The sequence below is a fragment of the Temnothorax curvispinosus genome, unplaced genomic scaffold, assembly GCF_003070985.1.
Source record: "Temnothorax curvispinosus isolate PA1 unplaced genomic scaffold, ASM307098v1 QBEX01013138.1, whole genome shotgun sequence".
Classification (NCBI taxonomy): Eukaryota; Metazoa; Arthropoda; class Insecta; order Hymenoptera; family Formicidae; genus Temnothorax; species Temnothorax curvispinosus.
In genome coordinates this window covers 1,347,080-1,360,530 of record NW_020222918.1, presented here as the reverse complement: position 1 = coordinate 1,360,530, position 13,451 = coordinate 1,347,080, and the positions used below count along the sequence as shown (strand labels likewise).

The following is a 13,451-nucleotide window of genomic DNA, read 5'->3' as shown; positions in this document are numbered from 1 at the left end:
TATGGTATCATATCTTTCCTACCTTTGATAATTTGTATTATATAATATAATTTTTCTGTAAAACTCGTGCAGCTTAGACACCTATCTCTGTCATGTAATGAAGTATGAATCTCGTTTTCTAAATGCGATTAAAGCACGAGACGGTAAAGACGTATTATCGTGCGATATCCCGCGTAATACGGAGGCTAAAGTTAAGCCGAACGACAATTGCATAATACGCCTATAGCTGGGTATGTCAATCTGATTAATAACTCGACTATTAAAACGTTACATCGATATATCACGGATCAATGCACATGTATAACAGGACATCGATTTTCCGATGGCTCTCAGAGATATATGTGCAAAGTAATCTGTCGCTCACGAATTTTCAGCGATAATCTTGCGGCGTACGCGACTTTAAAATGCAATATGATCGATATATGTGGCACACGCTCATATTGACTTATCATAATGAAATGACGTTCTAATTAATCGTGAATGTACTTAGTACTTTCTATTAAATAATCGATTGATTGCGCACAATAAATAAATGAAAATAACGTTCCCCTCATCGAACGTAGAAATTAAGCCAGCTATAAATCACTATGAATACATAATGAATCATTGGAATTAAAGCAATTTTCTCTTATCTTTTAAATCAAATATCGATCAAATTTTTAATAAAACACCAGATTTTAATAATTGAATAATACCTTCTTTTTATCTCTTGTTTTCAATATTCAAAATTTTAACTTTATAAAGCTGTTTTAGAAGCCGATGTGTTTTAGAAGAGATTTTATATATTTGTTTTCACATATTGACTTCTTCTATTCTTCAAAATCGAAAGTACACGTTAAATTCATTCTCCTCTCGAGTTTTAATCAGATATTCACGAATGCAGAAACATTCCTCTGTGGCGCGATTTGTTTAAATCATTTCTTGTGGAAAAAGGAACTAACAATATAAGATTATGTGCAAAATATTCTTCAAACCGTAATATCTTTTACTTTAAAAATTCCTTTTAGCCTTATCAAGATATATATATATATATATCGATACAATGCTACTTTTTGTAGCTCAGACTCGGCGTTTTTTATCTCTCTTTTTTTCAAGATAATTTTAAAAGCCTATAAGCTACTCCTAGGTGTGAAAGCCGCTTCAGTGCGTACGCGCAAGAGGTAGGGGGGGTTCAATCATCGCAATGAATTACAACGAGCCAGTCACTGAGTGTGACTCACCGAGTACTCTAGCCACCGGCCGCGGCCGCAGCCGCTGCTGCACGGCGCGCGTCACACGCCGATAAAAGGCTCTCTCGGCTCTCGTTGCTCTGGAAAGAGGAATTTGAACCGAGAGGGAAGTGAATAACACACGACCCAGGCATTAGGCGAATGCCAGGGGGTCCCGGGCCCCTCCGTGCCCTTGCGCGCCCCGCGTCCAGCCTGGACCGGTTCGGCCGCGAATTATATGAATCATCGAAATACCGTATCGAAGCGCGTCTATAAGCGTGGATTCCGAGTAAAATCAAGGGCCTAACGGTATCCTCGGGAAATACTGAGAGCGCGTTTGTTCGCGGATTATAGCGATTATATAGCGATGACGAGAGGGCACTTGCGCTAAGTGCTGTAACTCGACAGTGGAACGATAAGCTGAATTTGTCCCCTGTACGCGGCACACTTTCGGAAAGTGCATAGAAAACGAAATGCTTTCACGGGTAAAGGAAAGCCATCATAGGGATATCGCGTGTGCGCCTGGCTTATTATCCGATCGAATAATCTCGTAAGCATTATCTTTAATATAAACGATCACTTATCGAGTCTTAATCTAAATTAGTCGTAAATTGACGGCAATCAATTCTGTACAAAAGAATCTTAATATCTGAAAAAATTGCATATTGCGAGGAAACTTATTGATATTTTATCTTGCCTGATTTTCAAGACTATAATTTTATTAATTATCTATATCACTACTTAAAGAGTCTGAAAATGTGGACCAAAACGTCTCACAAGTTGATCGTTGTCTAATTAATTAATTATTAATAGATTTCGCGATTCCTAATATAATTTCGCGCATTGGCATTCACTTATTGCCGATCATTTTATTATCTTTGTCTCCAATTGTGTATCTCAGCATGACACACAATTTAAAGAACTATTGCAAAGAACTATTACTTCGATAAGTCTCGCATAAAGAAATATATAATACATTCTTAAGAGTTTTCTAAGCGATGCGTGTCACATATAAATCTGCAGTCTCACACAAAGCTACGTCATTTAAAATTATTATGTCTCGGAGATCCCACGGCGTTTCCGGAGTACACGAGCCGCACGTATGTATATACCTATACACGTGACGACGAGAAACGTACGTGGTATTCGCTAATTGACAGTCAAAGGGTAAACGCAAGCAATTCGTAAACGGCGCGTGCTTCTGTTTGCTCAGCCCGACGCGGCATTAATTATGTTACAAGCGTACTGTTATATTTAGCGGCGTCGGGATGATGCACGCGCACCCGCGCATCCGCGCACACGCACGCACGCACATACGGGGATTTTCCGATGAACCGTTCGCCGCTTCGCACGCGAATTCTTCAACGCGAATATATTTGATGCCTCGCAACGTTCTTACGTTCTCAGCCGAGGACATGCGGCTGTCGTAAAGGAGGGTCCACATTATCGAGCAAAACCGCGAGCCGAACTTCGCCGCGAACCGATCATGCGTCCACATTATCGAGCCGAACCGCGAGCCGAACTTCGTTGCGAGCCGATCATGCGTCCACATTGTCGAGCCGACGGGCTCGCACGAGGCTCGCGAACCTCGAATCGAACATCAGTGCGAACCATCGCGTACTCAGTCCACGAATCTGCAAGGATTTTGATGATACGCGGTTTGGCTCGCAGTGTCCCACCAAAAGTCGGTATTTCGACGAAACATCAAAAGATGCTTTTTATGATCAGATTATACGCTTTGTCGGGTGGTAGACTGGTAGTTAAGCTTCGATCTAGAGTATCTAGACAAATAATGACAAAAAACAAAAAATGAACTATGAAAGAAAACGTGAGTAATTGCCCAGTCGCTGTATTTGATTCTATCCACGTATGTGCAGTCTACACGACTACTGATAGACAAAATGGAATGGTCTGATAAAAAATGTTTAAAATTAAATAGTGATTATAAGCAGAAAAGATTATTATATACGGGACGCTAAAAATCCCGAACATTATAACAATTAAAAAAATGCCATGCATATTTATATTTACAATCGTATTTTTAACGTTGCAATATAAATTATAAATTTATTGCGTATTTATCATAAATTTAGAGTATGTTTATGCAATATTAAATATAGTTGGTACCACTCTAAATATAGTTTTATGGTTTAAAAAGGAATTAAGCTTTGAATACAAGAAAATAATAAAAGCACGCATATGTATACACATATTTAGTCGTCTTTTCCTGTTCTCATACTTTTTTTATAAGAAGAAATAAGTAAAGAACTCGAATGTGATAGTGACATGTGCAAAAAAAAAGATGACGACATTATTGGCATCTCTGCAAAGAGAAAAAGCAAAAATAAAAAAAGTATGGAAACAGGAAAAGGTGAGTGAATATATGTATATGTGCTTTTATTATTTTCCTGTATTCAAAACTTAATTCCTTTTCAAACCATAAAACAAAATTTAGAATTAATATTGCATAAACATACTCTAAACCTGTGATAAATACGCAATAAATTTATAATATAGTATATATTGCAATGTTAAAAAATACGATTCTAAATATAAATATGCATTTTGCATACATGTATTAAGAATTTATATAAATTTTATTATAAATTTCAATACGAGATTTGACTTCAAAAAATTTTAACTCATGTTCGCGGTTCGCGATGGAGTTCGATTTGAGGTTCGTCTGCAAGTTCTGCTCGAGGCTCGGTTCGGGACTCGGTTCGCGGTTTGGCTCGATAATGTGGACCCTGCTTAAGAGTCGCGACGAGTTGCTGTCGCTCAGGTTCCTCAAGGTCAAAGAAATGCGTCCTCCTCGAATTGAATGGCTCTTGGCACGGAAATTCCGCGTCGCGGACTCGCGGGAACGAAGCTCGCGCAACACTCGATCGTAAAGCCCGCAATTTTACAAACGCGCGTTCGAGCCGAGAATGCTTCCACGCGCGTTATATTATTGCGGGCTCTCGCATATGCTCTCGCGTTACGAATCACCGAGAATCACGGACTAACGAACGCCGTGCTCGGTTTTCGCTTATCGGAGTAAACGCCCCGCCCGGGGGCCCCGAATTGAACCTTATCATTTTCCACGTACGGAAGCACTTATGTTAAATTCGAGAGATCGATGCGTGACGATGCACCGCGGAGTATGCCATGCAATACGCGGCCCGATACCTTCTGTACCTTTCACCGAGTTCGATAAGGAATTATATTTAAACCAACGACACGTAACGTCGCGCAGCTGAGAGAATGAAGAAATCGCCGCGCCGGCGCGCGCGTTTTATTGCGATTTATCCGCATTCGCGGAATGCGATATCGTAATTGCATTACAGAAGGACAACCACACACTTCTCTTTCTTCGATATAATACCCCGTTACTATTCAATTTTCCAGCTCGGGGAACACACGTTTAACGACACGAAAGTACCGAATACGCGAATTATCTTCTTTCACTCCTTATATTTTCGCAATTATACGAAAACTGCGTTGTTGTAAAAGCATATGCAGCGAGTAAATCGTTCTGGAAGCAATCTTGTCCAAATCGTCGGTGCTCCTGCCATTTACTCTTGGCAGCCAAAAGAAAAATAAGACGGCAGAGCAACAAAGAATCGGTGAGTGCGTTTCCATCTCGATCTACGAATGTCCGACGTCGGAAACTTTCTCAGTGCGGAATGAAAATGTGCGGCGCCGTTCAAGAAGGCACGTGTGGCATTCAGCCATTCATGCATCACTCATCTATACGGGGTGCTCCGTAACAACACGTACATCGGAGATTCCTCGACTAATTTAAAGTTGATGATTTTATCTCGATTACTATCACTTTTTATATTTTACTTCATTTCACATAATTCATTTCATGCTTTTATTAAAAAAGTTTGTTAATCTATAAAAAGGAAAAGCTTTAACATTTTGTTATCTAAGTAACCTGTAGTTTCGATTTAATTAGCGAAATGCCAAATGCCCTCATACCATTTATAATTTAGAAACTGTGACTTTTTATACTTGGCAATTTTTATTAAGCAACGATCGACTTCCAATTGCCGCAAGAATCCGTGAGCAAAGTTCACCGCTCTATCATTTCCAAACACTCCGTATATATACCGACCAATTGTAAGTATAAGATGCCTAATATCGGCGCGTGGAAAGGCGAAATAATTATTGACCATAGCCGAGAATCGTGCCGGTAGAGTTTGTTAACATCATGAAAGTGCATTTCTGCGAACCGTTCTCGATTTCTTTGCCGGGGCTATCACTCTATTAACCCAGAGAGACTGAACCGACAGCGAATCGCGATCGTTATCAAAGAGAGTCATTCAACCAAGTTCAGATACATATTAAACAGATATCACCGGATGCCAGAAGTCAGAAGTATGCCCACGTACTTGGTGAACGTCAAACGCGTGTGGGACGGGACGACTACTGAACCGGCGCGGCGGCTGTTGACACCGGCGGTCCGGGGCCGAACTGAACGGTATATACCAAATATCGTTTGCGTCATGGAAAATCAGCGGCGCAGCTGCGCGGATCGTTTCTCTATCGAGAGGACACCGCGAGGCGGTTTCCTTTTCCCGTGAGACGGAAAACTTTCTCAAGATGCAACGATCTCGCTCGCTCGACCGCACGGTGCGTACAACGCGTTCGCGGAAGGTCTATATATAGCGGCGCCGCCGCGGCCGCAGATATACGCGCCCGAGTTTAATGTTGCGACCGGGCCGGGAGCCCGAGTTCGTAAGTAATTGCGGGCGTGAAATCCGGTTCGCGCGCCGGCATTGCCGCGAATACGTGTTATTATCGTCGCCCGATCGGAAACTGGCCGGATAGGAGCTTTCATAAGCGCGCGCGCGCGCACGCGACACCCGTCGATCGTCGTCCCACGGGCCAGGTATGCCGACCGGATCGCGCCGGGATGTCCTGGATACATCGATGACCGGCTACTCCAGAAACTGGATTCGACGGTTCGACGGAAAAAGGAATATCTGGGATTTTCGGCCGGCTGCGCGTGAAAACAACGCCGTTTCTCGCGTTGATTCCTCGGGCAGAAACGCCTTCAAGCTCGAAATGACGAAGAAATTGTTCTTGGAATTTAACACCGCGCGCGCTATCGATGTCCCACAGGAAATGAATCAGAAGTCGGCTGAAATTTGCAATTTCATTTTTACATCGAAAAGGATTACGTAAAAATTTTCTCCGATAATTTTATGTAAGATGTTTTTAAAACATACAAGCGTTTTATTCCCATAAGAGATTATTTCTAGAGAGAAATTGTGAGGTGCAACGGGGATCAATTAGAGACCGAGAAAATCAAGGCGTTGCGGAGCAGCGATGCTCGCAAGGAGATAAGAGAGTATCAAGGTCGACGCGATATCGTAGTTCGATTTACGCGAGAGAAGAAGGTATCGAGTTTCCGTAAACACGGTGTACCTGACATGGAGAGAAGTTACACTAGTTTATTAAATGATCTTAACAAATGGATAAACCTCTGAAACCCTTTGATTGAGTATAATCCTATCTACACGTTCCCATCTTCAGCGTGGAGATATTCAGTGGTCTAAAAATTAAAATTAAATGACGCTTTGATAAAAAAACTGCGTTTCTTCTCGCAAATATACTCATAAACTTTTTGCAAAATCTTTGTTGTATTATTTTAATTCATTTTCTATTTGTCGGTAATATGTAAATATAGAAAGCGCTGTTTTCTGATAGAGATATCATTTGTAAGAAAATATAAGGAAAATGAAAATTATATTTTGAATAAGAAATACGTTGATTTATATTTCTCACATTGAATTCTATATCAATTAGCTTCTTGAAATCGTTGATGTTTCACTTCGTTAAAGGCTGACGAATAAGAAGATCCTACCAAACCGTTGAGTTAAGAGATTAAACGCCGAGAAGGCCGAGAGATAAGCAACTTGTCGCGATAGAAACACATGTATATCTAACGCGATGTTGTCTCGATACTTTTAGTTGTACAAAAAACTTACTCGTGATTCTCTCGGGAGCAGTTTGGACGCTATAAACCTATCATTAGAATTCGTGTATCAGAAGCACTCGAGAAAAGGTATACTCTCCGGACCGCGTTCTAAAAATATATGCCAAATAAATCTTGATTATGCATCCGAAACGGGATCCATCCTCGGCTTATACGTAGTGACCTCGCCGCAATTTGATCGTCAATTAACCCTTGTATCATCGAGAGGGGTCTGCCGGACCCCAACAGCGAGGTTTCATTCATGTAACGTTTTTTATATCGCACTCGAGAGTGTGTCCGTCATCTCTTCACTCAAGTAGAATCGTCAGGCAAATTCTATTATTCGCATTCCACTAAATAAACGGCACATTAAGTATATTTAAGTGTTCGTGTCGAAAGTGAAAACATTTTAGTTAATTAAAATTAATATAATTGACGCAGTCGTTTGACTCTTATAAGTGGCTGTATAAATATCGCAAAATTATTGTAATATTATATATTATATGTTTTTGAATTAAATGGTAAATTAGATGTATCGGGTTTTATATTTCTCTGCATAACTTTTGTATTATATATATAAAAATATATATATTTACAGTAAAATTGTATAGAAAATATTTAAATGTATAAATATATACAAATAAATGCATGTGTGTTGCGCAGAACGCGCGCTGCATTATACAAATTTAACTGGATTAGAAATAATGCATCGACTAGATCTTAGAACCAGATCTTATGGTCTTATGTTAGGCGCAACGGACACTGCTCCCTCCCATAAAACGCCGGAGTTCGCTGCGTAACATGACGTACCGCGTGCGTCTGAAGGAAGAAAAGTGCACGCGGAATAATGCGTGCGGTAGGGGATGGCGCCAATCCGCGTCCTCCCGTACCGCGCCGCGCCGCTCCTCGTCGCCGCCACGGTTCTCGGCCAGCGGAGTAGCTACGAGAGATATTCGAGTTTTTATATTATTTATTGCCCCACATCTCTTTAATTCGTTTTTATCCACGTCGGAAATAACCGTGTATCTCATTACTTCAAAATTTAATGCGAAATAACTCGCCCGAGATTGACTGTTTTCTCTCGAAAAATAAATTATATGTATCTATGTGTGGGAGAAACATAAATTATTTTTATTACTTTTTACCACGTCAACTTACAAAAACTTTACAAAACAACAGGTATTTTAAAATACTGAAGGCAAGTGGATTCCATTGTTTATTATCACGTGTTATTTTATATAACATTAAAGAAGAATTTAAATCGCGAATATCTTAATAATAAACATCTCACTTAATAATTTTAATTTCGAATAGATACGGCAATAAATTCGACTTCTACTCTACGAGCTATTGGGCGATAGTCAGATCCCAATCAAAGAAAAATATTTTCTAACGTTCTTAAAAGTGAAAACTAAATATGGTTCCTTCGCGTTTGCTCTCAGAACAAGTAGCTACGCGCCTGTCCTCGGACGTATTAGTATCCCTAAGTATATCTCATCACACCGCAGAAAGAGGAAGAGAAGAAGAGGGAGAAAGAGAGAACGAGGGAGGAAGAGCGCGGGCTGCGGAGGAACGACGAGGGATAGAGAAAGAAAGTCCGCTGTGTCGGATGTCTGCTCGTCGGATCGTTTTTCTCCAAGGAGCGGCGCCTCCGCATGGGATCGGCCGACCGGACCGCGCCGGCACCGCGCCGTGTGTTGTTGCATCGTAAGGAAAGGGGAAAAAAAACATCACCGAGGAAAATATCGACATGACCTCGAAGATGTTCCGTTCGGATGAAATTGAAAAAAAAAGAATCTCTTATATATACTCGACTGGGCCAACCAGAAAACGGGACAAAAGTGAAAATTTCGATCAAAAACTTGATTGAAACTTTAATATAAATTTAAATGAGTACTTTCAACTTTCAGGTACTTACAAATCCTTTCGATCATCCGTAGAGAAAAAGTGGACTTCATCTTTTATACTTATTGTTTTACCCAGCGTCTATACGTGGCTTAAAATCGTTTTGTCCCTCTTTCTCTCTCACTTTTTGAGTCCCTTTTTAGAAAAATTTAGAGAAGATTAGAAGAATTGCAATTCCTCTATTTTTTTTGCCAATTCGAAGTAATCCTGCTTTTATGAAAAGGATCTGGGACCCGAATGCAAATACATATTGCACCGAAAGGAATGGGAGCCGAGGTCGTTACTTTCTTCCTCGTGAGAAAAATTCCGCTTGGACGTGTGGACGTAATACCGGTTTAAGTTTACGTTTAAAAATAAGCCCAATCGACGGCATTGCACGTGCACGTGCCGCAGATTTCCAAAAAAGGACTCAAAGGTACGATGACTACCGCCAGTTAACCCACAATTTTGAAAGCCGGTCACCTCTTTTCGTTTAACCACACGACGCGATGTGTACAAAGTGTGATGAAACGACGATAACGTGTCAAAAGGTCTTACAGAAGCAGAGAGAGGTTTCAATGCATCGCGCGATAAGGCGCCAACAAAAAGCTTCTAATCATATGCGTTAATGAAATCCCCTTCGCTTTCCTTACATTATTTGACAATAATATTCTCTCAGAAAGTACTTCTGTTTTGATAACGCCACGTTATGAGTCCCTCGATTTCTGCTTGATCCGGCAACGGGAAATGCGAGCCAGCAGCTGATCGGATCGTCGTGGAAATCAGCTCAAAGTACCTTCCAGCTCCTGAGTAATTCGATCGGCTCGTTACGTCGAGGTCCACATCCCCTTTAGCACTCTCTCCGTAATCTTTCCCCGTGAAAGAGGAGCGATGAAAGTGATTTCTCGCACTCTGGGATCGCGGCGCGAATAACTATTGCCTCCCGGACTCTTTTTTTTTCCTCTCCTTCGCGAATAGTTTTCACCACGCGGTCGACCTGTTGCGTATAAGCTATCGGATTCTGCAGCTATCGAACCCCGCGCGCGCGTCTATTCGCCAATTTTTTAACATTCTAAATGGTATTGAAATTGTTTGCCAAAAAAGATTATTTGTTTTGTTAATTGAGAAACAATTATCACGATCGCAGTCCATTTGTCATATACAGCAACTTGTTTAATTTTTTTTCTCTTTCTTTTGTACGAGCCAAGCCAAAATAGGTTGCTAGCTGGACGGTCTCCACAGTCTCACAATCATCGGCTCTGTTTGAGAACTTTTGCGACCCTGGGTACTAATGTGCCTGTGCGGTGGAGGTAATTAACGGAGACAATGCTGGCGTTATCGCAATAAATTTGCAAGTTCCCTCGAGCGGTGCGATTAGATCGCCGCGCGTCGTAGCGTGATTAAAGACGGCAAAACCGATCGGAACGACGACGGACGGCGACGGTCGCGCGGTTTCTCGAAGTCTGGGTTGGGCGAATCGCGCAATCCGATTGTTACTGGCGCGACATTGACAGGTCCAATCAGGGATCTAACATACGCGGCGATACACCGCGTTGTATACTTAATAATCGCTATATGCTCGCCGATGCTTTCTAATTACGAAAATCATTGCGAATAAGCCTTGCTCCGGGAACGTTTTGCAACATTTCACCGTGTATTAGTAGCGAATCGATTCACCTAGAACCCGCGCCGATCGCTCGCGAACATTTACGCGATTTTTGCGCAATTAGATACCGAGCCGCGTACGAAGGCGTTCGCTATAAATAGATAACTATTCGTTTAGTATCGCCCATTTGGTTTATGGTTTTTATCATCGCACGAGCGAAATATGGTACCGGTTGGTTTGCCAGGAGTAAACGGATTGTTTTTTTTGGTTCTTTTGTCACTTCCTCAGATATGTGTTGGAAGAAAATGCTCCATTTACGATAGCGGATATAAATATAGAGTGTTCCCGACATAAAATGATTTTCGTTATGCTTACGCAAACATGAGAGATATAATCGCCGTTATTGCGCATTTTGTAGTAGATAAAATTGAATCGAAAAGCTATTTATACCTTCTGTACAAGTTATATCTCGCACATAATGACTTTCTCAGGAGGACATAAACATATAATTATACATTTACAATTTCAACAACGCTAAGGTTAACGAGAAAAACCAGTAGATGTATTTAACAAATTAGTCTTATATAACTTAATACATTTAATCATGAAGTAGTATATTGCTCCTTCTTTGCCGTTTATATGGCATAAATGTGAAAATCTACGAAGTAATTTCAGAAAGGTGCATTAATTAAATTTGAGAACTATATCTGCTTGTTTAAAGTGAAACAAATTAATTGTGAAAGTGTAAATATAGCATCATGATTTTCTAATAACACGTTAAACAGTCGTCAGTACTTAAATAAAAATAATACAAAAATTATTTTATTACAAGTACCTAATATTAATTCTTATAATAATACATTGTATAAACTTTACACAACCATAATATTCTAAAATCAATACATTATATATTAATTTAAAACGTATCTTGCAAATTTTCAACTTATTGGTCACACATACATTACGATGGCGTGGCAATTATACTTGTCAGTGATAAAATTAACAAGCCATTGTCTTTCATAATTTTACGATGGTCGTTAATTATTAAATAGTCTACTTTAAAATCCATTGTGGTATTTCCGGTCGTTCCGGCGATACTTTCCGGTTTCCGCGGTCGGATTTTCACGCGCGTGCCTCTAATTATTTCACGCGCGGCGCACGGTTCGAAAGTCGACGATAGAAAAACGGACACCGGGGCGTATAATACCGGTCGCGGTGCGGCGGTCAGTTTTCATGGCGCTATGACGCGACGTGCGGGGCACGGTCAAAGCATTCTCCTCGTCTTACGTACGTACGTGCCCAAGGAACAATGACGGTCAATTGTCGCAATTAGAGCACCGAGTTTACCGTACGGATCAGCAACGCAGCTGTTCGAGCGCGTGCGAGCGCCGGCAATTTTCGACCGGTCGCAATTAATCTTGTCACGACACCCCGCGAAAGTCTCGCGTCGTGAAAATTTCACAGCTATCGCCAAAAAGAGAAGCGCACGTTCGATATACCGACATTCATGAATAATACAGCGGCGGCGACGCGGACACAATGATTTCTCGAAAAGTGAAATTGCTAAAACATTTTACTTTCTACTTTGCGTGCTTACAAATTAAAAAAAAAGAGTAAAAGATTTAATAGTTAACAGTTATAAAGCTACTCAACACACAATGCGTTGAAATATGGATATCTACTCTCATCTACATATATTCATCGCGATTAAAATGAATATTCGATTGATCCGCCACTCTGTTTTATTTCTGTAACGCTCGTGGATGACGAAATCTATATACTCGTGCATGGATGTGCTGGCCCTCAGAATAAATAGAGCAACACCGGCGAAGTATTCAAATTCAACGAAGAGCATCACGTTATTGTTATTATTATGTCCGACACCTCGTACTACGTACAATTATTATCTTATCTCGTACGTATCGTGATAACGCGAGTCCACTTGCAACGGTCGATAAATGCATCAACAGATGGAGAGGTTGCCCCTCGGATTTCGAGCCAATTGCATTAATCTTTCGAACATGCGCTGTTATTATGCAGAAAGATGTAGACTTTTTATTGGCCTTTCGAAAGTCATGTAAAAAATTTAAAATATAAATAAATATAAATAAAAGTAAATTTTTACAGACAAGAATTTTTCTGATTTCTTCTGCAAAACAATGGGTAATTATTTACACGTTATTCTCTTTCTTCACGCCTAATTGTAAGATATTAGCTAATCTAACATCTATACGTTTATGGCAATGAAATAGCCGGTTCACAAAGAACATTCCATTGTGTCTTACGTCGTCCGCGTTATCTTTTGTATATCACGGCGAATGTTAGAACTGGGAGGAATGCGATAAAATATATATTTCTATTTTCTTCAAGCCGCTAACGAGACGCGTACTACGAAATACGTAACTTTATCAAAAAGCCATATTATTAGGATTCATAAACAGTAGAACATTGAATGTTTAACCACGTTCGATTATCTGAACGGCGTCGTCTAAGAAATAAAGATAAATACTTATTCTATATGTAGTCACATAGTTTAAGCGTACGTTATATACGATATATTTGACAATATAATCATAAGGTTTCATTTTACTTCAATTTACTAACCTATTAATTAATATAATTTTCTAATGCATTAACTAGGGGAAAAAATTCCTTAAACATTCGGCAATTATACGTGCTTTCCCAAAATCATAATCTGTAAGAAACCACATGTTAAGATACTGTTTGTCTCAAGACTTTTGAATTATATATATAAAGTATAAAGTTTTACCAGCATCTCATCAATTAA

The 13,451-nt window shown here is 40.2% G+C and overlaps 1 protein-coding gene across 1 annotated transcript in view; it reads right to left on the bottom strand.

The window, feature by feature from the left end:
• Nucleotides 1-13,451, bottom strand: part of LOC112463293 — a 40,456-nt gene that overhangs the window by 13,988 nt on the left and 13,017 nt on the right. The gene's annotated exons all lie outside the window — the stretch shown is intronic.